Genomic DNA, 12996 nt, shown 5'->3' on the forward strand with positions numbered 1-12996 from the left:
GTAGACAGAGAGGCAGAGAGAGAGGGGGAAGCAGGCTCCCCATTGAGCAGAGAGCCCGATGCGGGGCTCCATCCAGGACCCTGAGACCATGACCTGAGCCGAAGGCAGAGGCTCAACCCACTGAGCCACCCAGGCGCCTCCAATGTCAGGGATATTTGACCGCAATGAAAAACGCAGAAACAGCACAAGTCCTCCCCAAACAAAACAAAACTGAAAAGTTCATTCAAAATTAAAATCCTCTTCTTTATGCCTTCTTGGTCTGTTTTGGGGAGGTCTGCGGCAACAGGGGGGACAAGCGTGTGTGTGGGCATGTGTGCTCCTGTGCATGGGACAGCGTGTGTGTGTGTGGCCGACTCCGTCCAGACCTGCCCGCCCACCCCTGCACCCTGAGACCCTCCTCCTCACCCACCAGACCGCTGTTGGTTCTTCCGGGGTGGAGGTACGGGAGGGGGCAAGCAACGTCTCCCAGCCGTACTGTCTGAGCTGGCACACGGCCTCTCCGGGCTTGGTGTGCGTACGAGGCTGACTCAGCTACAGCAGGGCTCTTCTGCAGGCCCGCGGCCTGAACCACCGCCCCCGTCCCCCGCCCCTCGCCCGCACCCCCTGGGCTCCCGCAGGGGGCCCAGCCTGCAGGTGGCCCAGCCTCCTGCGCGCCCAGCGTCAGGCACCTCGCACCTGGCTGTCAAGATCCGGCCTCCCGCCAGGGGGCGCGCGCGGGTAGGCTCCAGGGCGTCCTGGTCCGGGTCTGCGCGCCTGTCCCTGGGAGGCCGGCACGCGCAGGCCCTTCTCCGCGCGGACCTGGGGCTCTCCGCGTCCAGGGCGGCGAACAGTCTTCACTTCGCCCGCAAAACCGCCGGTGGCCAACAAGTCAGCCATGCATCCCATTTTGAAAATCAGATTTTGGGGGTATAATGCATAGAAGGTAAAATTCACCAATTTTAATGTATTTAACAACACCACAATCAAGATACAGGACATCTGTATCACGCAAAAAGTTTCTTTGTGCCCCTCGGCCTGCCTTTTATCCCTGGCCCTTGGAACCACCGAGCTAACTTGTTTCCCCCCGCGATTGCCTTTACCAGGCCTCCGTTTAGAGGGTTGACCTGTAACCAGTGGAATCATACAATATACCCTCTTCCATTTCTCGCTTTGAGAAGCACCCATGTTGTCGCAAGTACTTGTACTTTTTTATTGATGAACGACATTCGCTGTATCGATAGACAACAATGTATTTGCTCATCGGTGAGGATTGGGTTGTTTCCAGTTTTATTATTATGAATACAGCTGTCATAAGCATTTCCACGCATGTCTTTGTGGGAGCATGTTTTCATCCCTCCTTTAAAATTTTTTTTTAAAAGACTTTGGGGCACCTGGGTAGCTCAGTGGGTTAAAGCCTCTGCCTTCAGCTCAGGTCATGATCCCAGGGTCCTGGGATCGAGTCCCACATCAGGCTCTCTGATCAGCAGGGAGCCTGCTTCCTCCTCTCTCTCTCTCTGCCTGCCTCTCTGCCTACTTGTGATCTCTGTCTGTCAAATAAATAAATTAAAAAAAAATCTTAAAAAAATTTTTTTAAAAGACTTTATTTATTTGAGAAAGGGAGCCAGCTCTCAAGCAGAGGGAGGGGCAGACAGAGGGAGAAGCAGGCTTCCCCTGAGCCTGTAGCCTGATGCAGGACTCGATCCCACCAACCTGGGATCATGACCTGAGCCGAAGGCAGACACTTAACTCAGTGAACCAGCAGGTGCCCCAGTTTCTGTTCTAGTTTTAGTTAGGTCTATGATTCATTTTGAATTAATTTGGGGGAATGGCATGAGGTACAGGTCAAAGTTCGTTTTACCTTTGCATGTAGATACCCAATTACTCCAGTGCCCTTGTGGGGAGAAAACTGCCGTCTTCCTCATTTCCAACCCCCGTTGCAAGTCCACGGACTGCGTGCACGTGAGCCCATGTGTGGACTCCATTCTTGCCCACAGCGAGTCCCGGTCGGTTCATACCTCCGTCTTTCCCACACGCTGAGCACACCATCTCAACGGATGCAGCTTATGCATCAAAATCAGCTAGATTCTGAGACCGCCAGCGTAGTTGTTCTTTTTAAAAAGAATTCTCGGCTAGCATTTAGAATCCTTTTCACAGTTTTTGGAAGGAAAGCCTGCAGTGGTTTTGACGGGTGTGGCAGTGCTCGTTAGGCCCACCGAGGGTGAACCGACAAAAATCATCTTACGATTCATGAGCCCATTTATCTCACCATTTGCTTAGGACTTTTTCCACTTGGGCTTGCGGTCCCTCGCAGTTGCCCACGTGCAAGCCTGCTGTACGTTTCCTTAGGCGGTCTTTCCGTTTTCTGCTGTCACAAATGGTACTTTCTGCTGCTTGACTACCACTGTAGTTGCTATTTTAGAGAACATCTCAGGGCCCCGCTAGTGATGTCTTGCTCGGGTAAAGAAATCCGATTGGTTTTTGTGTATTGACCTTGATCTCGTGTCCCGAGACCTTGCTAAGCTCATCTGTTAGTTACAGCAGTTTCTCAGCGAAATCGCTGAAGATTTTCTAAGTGAACACTTCCGTTTCTGGAACAAAGAGTTTTACTTTGTATCAAATACGCAAGCCTTCTGTTTCTTATCTGTTGCACTGACGAAAACCCCTAGTACAGTTTTGAGCGGGAGAAGTGAGACAAGATACGCTAGTCTTTTGTACCCTATTCTTAGGGGAGACACCTTTAGCCTTTTATGGTCAAGAACAGTGTTAGTTGTAAGGTTACCCTGTCTGCTTTTTACGGGGTTGAGGAAGTTCCATACTGTCTCTAGCTAACTGAGGATTTAAAAAAAAAAATTAATCATTTAAAGTGGACGCTGTACTTCATCAAATGGTTTTTCTGCATCTGCTGAGATAACCCTATAGTTCTTCTGGTTCGCACTATTAATTTGAATTATGCTGATTAATTTTCAAATGCTAACCTAAGCTTGCCTTCCTGGCATAAACCTTTGACGGTCATGAGGCATTATCTTGTTATGTGTTATTGGATTTGATTTGCTCAAGTCTTGGTGTGATGTTCTTATCTAGTTTGAGTAACAGGAACAAACAGGCCAGGCGTAGCTCCTTTCTTTCAAAAACTTCCTTAATTTCCTAAATGTTTCTTTGAGCATTTCTTTCTTAAATGTCTGGTAGACTTCATCAGTGAAGTAATTGGTGCCTGGAGTTTTCTTTTAAGAAGGGTTAGCTCTTCTTTTTGAGTGGGTTTTGACACTTTGTATCTTTGGAGGATTTATGCTTTTCATTTAGTCAAATTTATAGTTCACAATATCTACCTCATTACCCTCTTGAAGCCTGTAGAGTCTGTGGAAATGTCCTCTGTTACACTCCTAATAATTTGTGTGTTTTCTTTCCCTGATCAGTCTGCCTAGACTTTCCCTCCTTCCCTCCCTCCCATGTTATAGATCATTTCAAAGAATCAGTTATTGCATTAATTTCTGGCATGATTGACTTTATTGTGTTTCTGTTTTCCACTTAATTAAATTCTGCTCTTATATTTATGATTTTCTTCCCCTTATTTCAGACTTGACATATGCCCCTTCCTTGAAACCCTTACGACACTGAAGCCAAAACAATGAGTGGGAGCAAAAGCAGACCCCACCTTCCCGACCTCACCGCTAGAAAACTATTATTTCACGTGTTTTATCTATTTTTAGAGCATGTGGGTAAGAGGGAAAACTCAGTCCTTGTCATTCATTCCATCTTGGTGACAAATGGGATCTCCTAGATCACTTTTGAAGTTTTCATTTTATATTGCCTTTCTTTCACCTAGCAATTTGATTACGACTTGATTACAATTTGATTTGATTTGATTTGGTTGGGGTGGTTTTCTTTGTTCCTTCGCTTGGGTTTCGTTGAGATTCTTGGGTCTATGGGTTGATGATCATCATTTCCTTTGGAAAATTTTAAATCATGATGTAATGAAATATCTGTTCTCGGTTCCGCAGTGTTCTCCTTTGCTCCCGGGTTCCCAGCTACACCTGTGTGAGACTGCTGGACGTGGTGCCCTGACTCTGCTCCCGGCTTTCCCGGGGGCTTTTCTCCTGGTGTCTCATTTGGGGCAGGTTATGTCACATTTTCTGCAGGTCCCCTGATTTTTTCTTTGGGGGTGTCTCCTCTGGCTGTAACCCCATCAGGTGCATTTTCATTTTGGGTATAGTGCGTTCACACCCCAGAAGTCCCACTCTGGTCTTTTTTGTAAATCTTCCATTTCTCTCCTTGTCCTGCCCAAATTTTCCTCAGTGGTGGTTATGAGTCTAAACAGCTGTTTTAAAGTCTTTATATACTAATTCCCTCATCCCTGTCTTTTCTGGATCTGTGTCTAGTAATTGTTTTTTCTCCTTCTTATGCGTCACCTTTTTCCATTCTGTTGCAGGCCTGGTAATGTTCTAATAGGTGCTGAATGTTCTAGATTTTACATTGTTTAGTGCTGTATTCTTTAAGTGTATTTCTTTAAAAAATAATGGGTTTTGTTCTGGCTCGTGGTTAAGTAATCTGTGAGCCAGTTTTATCCTTTCGGCTTCTTTGGAAGCTTTGTTAAAGCAACTTCTATTCTGGGACGAGTCAGCCTTGCTACTAGTGCATGGTTCTTGTTTTTCTTCTCTTTTTTTCTCCTTCCCTTCCCTCCCCGCCTTTTTGGCGGTTTTATTGAGCTATAATTTACAAATAAAATAGTAACCTATCTAAAGTGTCCAACATGAGGGGGTGAATGGGTGGCTTTGGTCTTGATCTCAGTGTCATGAGTTTGACCCCCACACTGGGGGTAGAGATTACTAAAAAAATAAAAAAATAAATAAAAATAAAGTGCACAACACGATAATTTGATGTATATGCACATTGTGAAAGAAGAATTCCCACAAAGTTTTTTTTTTTTAAGATTTTATTTATTTATTTGACAGAGAGAGATCACAAGTAGGCAAGCAGGCAGAGAGAGAGGAGGAAGCAGGCTCCCTGCTGAGCAGAGAACCCAATGCGGGACTCGATCCCAGGACCCTGAGATCTTGACCTGAGCCGAAGGCAGCGGCTTAACCCACTGAGCCACCCAGGCACCCAGAATTCCCACAAAGTTAATCAACACATCCATCACCTCACATCATTACCTTTCTTGTACTTGTGAGAAAGCTTAAGATTTATTCTTAGCAAATTTCAGCAACGCAATTCAGTGTTTCAACTACAGTCACCGTGCTGTACGTGCTGTATGTTAGACCCTCAGAACCTACTCGTGCTGTAACTGAAAACTCGTCCCCGCTGACTGGCCTCTCCCCATTTCCCGCAACTCCAGTCTGGCCACCAGCCTTCTACTCTCTGTTTCTGCGAGTTTGATGTCCCCTCCCCAACCACCCACCTGGGAGACCATGCAGGATGTGTCTTTCTCTGGTTATCACATGTTGCGTCATGCCTGGCCATGAATCCGCAAATGGTGGTATTTTCTTTCTTTCTTTCTTTCTTTCTTTCTTTTTTTTAAGGATTTTATTTATTTATTTGACAGAGAGAGATCACAAGTAGGCAGAGAGGCAGGCAGAGAGAGAGGAGGAAGCAGGCTCCCTGCTGAGCAGAGAGCCCGATGCGGGACTCGATCCCAGGATCCTGAGATCATGACCTGAGCCGAAGGCAGAGGCTTAACCCACTGAGCCACCCAGGCGCCCCAAGGGATTTTATTTTTCGAGGCTGAATAACATCCCATTGTCTATGGGGTGCATAGTCCCACAGTGTCCACAGCAGCCGCACCCCTTGGCACACCCACCAGCAGTGCTCGAGGTCCCCTCCTCACGTCAGCGCCAACATCTGCCCAGTGTCTTCCTGAGAATGGGCCTCCCAGGAGGTGTGCGTGGTATCTCCCTGTGGCTTTGATGAGCGTTTCTCTGATAATCCGTGATTAGTGCGCCTCTCTGCTACCTGTACATCTTCTTTGGAAAAATGTCTCTTCGGGTCCTTTGTCCATTTTTAATTGGGTTGTTTCTTTGATACTGAGTTGTGAATTCCTTATGTATTTTGGACATTAGTCCCTTATTAGATAGCTATGGGGCTTGCAAACATTTTCTCCGGTTCTGTAGGTTGCCCTTCCTTTGGCTGAAATGCATGACCTTTTGAAGACAAACGTGGCCGCTGTACTGCGCGCGTGGTCTCTCTGTTCTGACTGCTGGCAGCCCAGACTGATCCTGCCGCTGTGTGAGCCCCACACGTGGTTCGGCCTGCTACTTCGTGGTTGTTCTTTCCTCCCACAAACAAGCACGTCAGTTCTCAGCCAACCTCCAGGAGATGCTCTGCAGACCCCCAGAGCTCTTTCTCTGGAGTCTCCTTCCTCCTCGGCCCTTGGCCTGTGACCTCCAGCCGCTCCTCTCAGTGAGACGGGGGCGGTGTCGGGGCACCTGCCCCTCCCAGGCCGTCTGCAGGCAAGGGCTGGCACCTGGCTCTCTCTTCTCCCAGGGACCCCCATCCAGCTGCCTGTTGTTCTCCGTGTGGAAGAATGCTTCCTGTGTTCTCGAACTTATGGTAGGAGGGGGCCATGTCTGAGGCCGTTAACCCTTCCAAGGCAGAAAGGAGGTCCTCCTTCGCCGAGGCCTGAGGCATGAGCTGTGTTCTCTGTGTTGCCCCTCGTTTCTGGAACTGGAGCAGTTACGACTTTCCCCGTGGCCCCCATGAGGCTGCTGTCCCTCGACTACAGTAAGGAACCAGCACATCCCTGCCTCGTCCCCGTTGCTGGACTCACAGGACAGGTCTCCACGGAGAACTGATGCTTCTAGTGCTTCCTAACCGCTCTTAGCCTCAGAGCCTCTTCTGTGAGCTCAAGGCAGGGAAGGGGAGTCTGCTCAGGGTCTGGTTCTCACCACATCCCTCGAGGGTCTGGCTTTGGTGGGTCCCTCTCCCTTTGGAACGTGGGAGGCACAGGCACCTCCTGTCCTCAGGTCTTAGTGCTAGGACGAGACCGATCCTAGTCTCACATCCTGCTACACCTGTTTCCCACACAGCGGGCAGGTTTCTGACACGCTTCCCAACTCATAGGAGCCCCAAGAGGAAAAATAGCTCCTGGGATGCCCGGAGAATTTTGACAGAAGGAGAGGGCCTGGAGCAGGGTCGCTGAGAGGTTCTACTGGGTGGGGTGGATGTGGCGGGCAAGCATGGGATGAGCTTGGAGGGCTGGTAGGGGCTCGGAGAAATGGATGGGGCCAGGGGTAGCGACTCGGGTGAGTGGGGGCTTGGGGTGCTGGAGGTCCTGGAAGGGGTGGAGGAAATCAGACAGATGGGGGAGCTGGGAGGCTGGAGTGGGGAGGGAGGGGCTCAGCCAGTGTGGGGCAGGGAGCACAGCGTAGACAGAAAAAGCTGTTAAATGTTTGAAATTGGGGGCGCCTGGGTGGCTCAGTGGGTTAAGCCGCTGCCTTAAGCTCAGGTCATGATCTCAGGGTCCTGGGATCGAATTCCGCATTGGGCTCTCTGCTCAGCATGGAGCCCGCTTCCTTCTCTCTCTGCCTACTTGTGATCTCTCTCTGTCAAATAAATAAATAAAATCTTAAAAAAAAGTGTTTGAAATTGGGGTAAGACATACACATCATTGGTCATTTTAAGCATTTTTAAGCATATAGGTGGGCGGCAGCAAGCACGTTCCCAACATTGTACAGCCGTCCCGCCGTTGTCTCTGGGACCGGGTCATGTCCCCAAACAGAAACCACTGAACCCTAACCGGCCTGGCTATGATTTGTTCTGTCTGGTCACGGGGGGATGGGGGCTGGAGGCAGTGGGGGAGCAGAGGCTGCAAGGTCCTCCGAGGACTTGGGGGCACTGGGAAGAGGAGGGCTCAGGGACTGGGGGGCTGGGGAATGCTGAGAGGTTCTGGAGGAACTGGAGCCATTGCGGGGAAGTGCAGCCGTCCCGCAAACGGGGCTGTTTGGTCCCCCTCTGGGACCACTTGCTGCAGTAGCCCGTGCACAGGGACAGCTGCTGGGACCCTCGCCCGGCTGGACTTGGAGCTCCCTGGCTGCAGGGCTGGCTCTGCCCCCTCTCTGTGTCAGCCTGCTGTCACCCTGCTTGGGGTGGGGAATGAAAGAGGGCCCGGGGGACCCCCCACCTTTCCTCCTCACTGGAGCAGGGGCTGGCCGGAGGGGGCATTGCGTCTTGTTTGTGTTTTATGTGTGAGTGCGCGTGCATGTGTGTGAATGTGTGTACACGCGTGTGCGTGTGTGTGTACTCGCACATGCTGGGTGTGACGTCACACTCTGACTGCGGCGGGACGTCCCACGGTGAGGAGGAGGGAGATGGATGAGCTGTAGACTCGGGCCCGTCCACCGACACAGGCCTCCCAAACCCGCTCGGCCCGCCTCCTCCCTGCCCACTCGGACGTAGCAGCCTAGGACACGGCAGAGGCCTGGCCACAGCGGGGGTGGGTGGTTCTGCCCTTTTCCTTCTCCCACCCACCCTGCCGTCAGGGAAAACCTGGAGAATGAAGAGGAAGGTGAACACACACCGCCCCACGGTCATCCCTCATTCCGGAGACGGAGATGCAGAGAGATGTGTATGGGGTATGGCGTATGGTTCATGGAGTCAGAGAGGCATACCTGGAGGGGGTCTGTGGTGGGAGCCCTGGGAGAGGGGAGAGGTCACAGGGGAGGGCTGGTGGGAGAGGCGCTGAGCCCCTGGGGGCCTGGAGTCCTCGGAGGCCTGGGGCAGAGGGGTCTGAGCCCTCATGGGAGGGTGGGGCTGGGGATGGTCTGGTGCATCCGGTCCCCTCCCTGGGCTGTTGGCCTGCTATCCCTGGGGCTGGGGACAGGTGTCCTGCTTCTCCACGCCCTCCTCCTGAGTGGGGCCAGCTGGCCTGGCCCCCCCGTGCCAGTGTCAGGTTCCAGGCTGGTCCCTTGGGGAACTTTGATCTGGAAAGAATGAGGGTGACCGATCTGGCTGTTGCCCATGGCCTCGCCGTGTCACTGAGACCTGGCCTGGGCTGCCCCCGCTGCCTTCCCGCCCCAGGGACACCAGCCCATCCCTTGGGGCTCAGAGGACACAGGACGGGTTTCTCTCGCTTCCTTTCTCTCCCTTGTTCTGTCCACCTCTGTCCAGTCCCAGGTCCGTACACCCCTCATCCAGCTCCAGACCCTCATTCACTGTTGTGACTGCGGTGGCTGATGGAGCTGGGGGGGGGTGGCAGAAGCATGAGTGAGGCGGGGCCTTGCCCTTTGAGGAGCTCCCAGCCCCGCACCCCAAACAGAGATTCCCCACTCCAGACACACATGAGCTGCACATTGGAGGACGGAGACGGGACCAGAGAGAAGGGATGTGTTCCAATGGGCACGGCGGGGCGGGGAGTGGAGGTGACCAGGGACAGACCTCATCAGGGCAGGGTTCCCAGAGGAGGCAGCATCTGGGTGGGCTCTGAAGATGTGGAGAATGAGGAATGAGCGGGAGTGGTAGATGGGACAGGGGGAAGGGTGTGGAAGTGAGTTTTGTCCTGGAAGGGCTTTCCTCAGTACCAGAAGGCATTCCCTGTTGGTGGAAGGGACCCTTGGGTCAGAGGGACGGTTTTGTTAGAGTGAGGTGCCTCTGGGGCTTGCAGGGGAGGTGTGAGAAGGTGCTGGTGGGTCCTGGAGCCTCCCATGGACACAGCAGCCCCAGCTATCTCCAGCAAGCTCCTGAGCAAGGCCTACGTGGCTAAGGCTACAGGAGGCTCCAGTAGGCCCCCTCCCCCACCAGCGAGGCCTGACCTCCCCACCCCCGCTGCTCACTCAGAGCTAGTGGCCTTTTGCTGGACTGAAAGGAGACACTGCCCAGCCTGCGGGGGGCCCCTGGGGAAGGCCCCAGGAGCCGGTGAGCCGTAGCCCTGGACCTCTGGCTCTTCTCGCCCTGGAGGCCACTGAGCCAGGCTCTATAAATAGTCTGGGAAGGGGGAGGGGAGCTGTCCAGGCAGGGCTGGAGGGGCCAGGCCTTTGGGGGGAAGGGGAGGGAAGGGCAGGGAGAAGGCAGAAGGAGCCCAGAGCCTGAGGCCCAGATCTGCCCCCAAGGACAACTGCTTGCCCCTGGGTGAGGGGGTCCTCCCTGGCAGGAGCAGTGGCACTCCAGGGAGCAGGGGCAGGGCCCTGCGGGGGGAGGGGGGGGCGGGGGGGGCGGTTCTCCTTCCTCCCACCCTGGCTGGTTTCTGGAGAATGTGAGATGTGAGGGCTCCGGGCTGTCCTGCCCCTGAGATCCTAACCCCAGAGCCCAGGGGCCCAGGACTAGCTGTGGCTCTTCCCAGACCTCGGTGTCCCCTCTTGGGGCTGCCGTTCCCAGGGTGAGCCCGTGCAGACCTCCCCAGGCTATGGGGCCAGGGCTTAGGGGCTGGGGCTCCTGGAAATGGAAAATGTGAGCCCAATGGCTTTATCTGGGCTGGAAGCAGCTGTCTCCAGTCCACACCCTGCAGAGCCCCTGGGTCAGCGCGAGGACCTCAGCCACTCAGGCCGGGGCGGGTGTTGTTTTTTTTTTTTTCTCTGGCTAGCCTGAGCCCCAGCAGAGGTCCGTGGGAAGTTCCTCCCCAACTGGGACCCAGAGGCCCACCCCGCTCTGCCCCGTACCACTGCGTCCTTAAGCCAGGGCCGCCCTTGGTGTCTTCTGCGCAGCAGAGTAGAGCAGCCCATGGCACCCGGGATCTGCATCTTCTGCGGCGTCTGTCCCCGCCAGCTCCACCAGCCGCTCGCCCACAGGAGTGAATGATGGGGTCAGAGCTGGGAAGGGGTGCACGGTCCAGGGACCGGATGGAGGTGGAGAGAAAAGGGACAGGAAGGAAGCAAGAGCATAGGATGCAGCGGACATGGGGACACGCACGTGGGGTGTGGGGCCGCTCGGGCAGCGCGTGACGGGCTTGCACGCACCCCTGTGTGGTATTTGTATCACAGGATGCGTCCCGGCGTCCGTGTCAGCACATGTCCCGGATGCACACACGCGTGTGTAGGAAGGCACGCTCGGCCCCTGCTAGCACGTGCATGAAGGTCCCTCCTCCAAATGCGCCCATGTGCCCTCCTTGCAGCGTGCATGTGCAGGTCCGAGACCAAGCACTACAGACCCCTTGATGCCCGGCAGACCAGCCCCAGGGGTAGGTGCACAGATGCACCCTCCGGTGCACAGGAAGAGATGAACAGGCCACCCCAGGGGGTGGCTGCAGAGTTTCCGCTGGGGGTGGAGCCATGAAGTCTGAGGTTTGGGTGGAGTGACCCAGGGACCCCTCCAAACTCCCAGGGCCCTCAGGACCCCAGAATCAGCCCCAGTGGTGCTGTTTCCGGTGGGCAGAGCCCCACCTGCCCCTCTCTGGGGTCCCAGCCAGACACAAGACTCCAAGGCTGCCTGCCCTGGGGCTGGGCTCCTGCACCCCCACCCCCATCCTTCTGTACTTGGCTCCTGAGCCCAGCAGGGTACATACACGCCCTGCATGCCCACTTCTACGGGTCTCACAACAAGTCGGCCATTTCCAGGGTGGAGGTGAGGCAGATTGAGGATTTGGGAGGAGGAGTGTTGGGGGGATATGTCTTCCCTGGGGATCGACCCAGGCCTGGAGTCTACCTCCTGGAGCCCTTGTTAGCGTGCTCCCTTTGGCACCTGTGGCTGTGGGGCACGAGGTGTGGGATGTGGCTGCTTTCCTGCACCTTCCTGGTTACGGAGCTGGATGGCCGGCCAGTTGGCTGCCCTGCCCTGCGAGCTGAGTTCTCCTTGGAGGGTATGGCAGGCCCATCTGCCCTGGCCCATGACCCTCCAACCTGAGCTCTTCTTGGCACAGGGGCGTAGAGGGATCCCTAGGGCAAAGGCTGAGGTGACCTTGGAGATGGGCTGCATGCAGCCTCTGTGAGTACCAGGGCTCACCACTCCCTCTAATGCACCTTCTGACTCATCTCAGCGAATGGCACCCCCACACCTCCTGGTTACCCAAGCATCCCTTCCCTCCTTCTGCTGTCCAGCCACCTAGCAGCCCACAGGCTCGCCAGTGAGCCTCCTTTGCCCAGGCGTCTAGGAGTCACCCAGGACTTCCTGAGCACTTTCTAAGGCCAGTGCTGTCCCAGGTGTGGGGGTGGATGGACGGCTGAGACAGAGGCCCTGCTCCCCGAGGAGCAGAGCTGCATATGTACACGAGCATCCGTGTGCACAGACCCGGGGTGCGGAGGGTGGAGGGGTGGTCCCAGCCTGGCAGGCACAGGAGGGTGCCCTCCCTCAGTTCCTGCTCCCCTGCCCCCTCTTCCCGCTCCTGGTACAGCTCTCCTCTCCCAGGCTCATCTCCAGCTACTGACTCAGTGGTGTGACTACAGAGGGAGAGCGGCCAAGGGGGGATGGTTTGCTTCTTGGACTGTCTGCCTTCCCAGAACTCACAGTGAGCCCCGTCTCTGCCCTTGACGGAGTCCCCACTTCAGCGGCAGAGGGAGCCCTGCCCTGTCCCTAAGCAGTTCCTCCCAAATATTATCCTGGTGGATGGCAACAGCAGACAACTCACTGTGGTGGGAGGTGGGAAAGGGTGGGTGGACCCCTGCCCACGCCCACCCACATGGATGCTGCGGGCTCAGGCCCAGGAGGTCACACTCGCCAGTGCTTCCTAGGACTTCACCACGTGGTTCTTCCATGGGTGAAGAAGGGAAAGGGCTTCTTCAAAGGAAGGAATGGGAAGGGAAGGGAATGGGCTTTTCTGGCTGAGATCAGGGTCTCTGATCCTCAGGGCTCCCATGCTTAGACCTGCAGGGGTCATGAAGGCTGGAACAGGGGTGGAGGGGGTGGGGAGGGCTCTCCCAGCCTCTCCCAGCCTCTCCCAGCCTCTCCCAAAGGTTCTGCCTGGAGAAAGAAGGCAGGGAGCGGTTTGGCTCACCCCAGTGCAGACAGCTACTTGGAACACACGCTCGATTTCTCTCTCTCTCTCTCTCACACACACACACACACGAAACATGCACTCCTTTTGGCACTTGACTTTCTCATGAAATAATTGCTGGAAGGCTCCTTGGATTAGGTAACCCAGCATTCCTTCCGGTCCCCATG

This window comes from Neovison vison, chromosome 5 (assembly GCF_020171115.1).
Source record: "Neovison vison isolate M4711 chromosome 5, ASM_NN_V1, whole genome shotgun sequence".
Lineage (NCBI taxonomy): Eukaryota > Metazoa > Chordata > Mammalia > Carnivora > Mustelidae > Neogale > Neogale vison.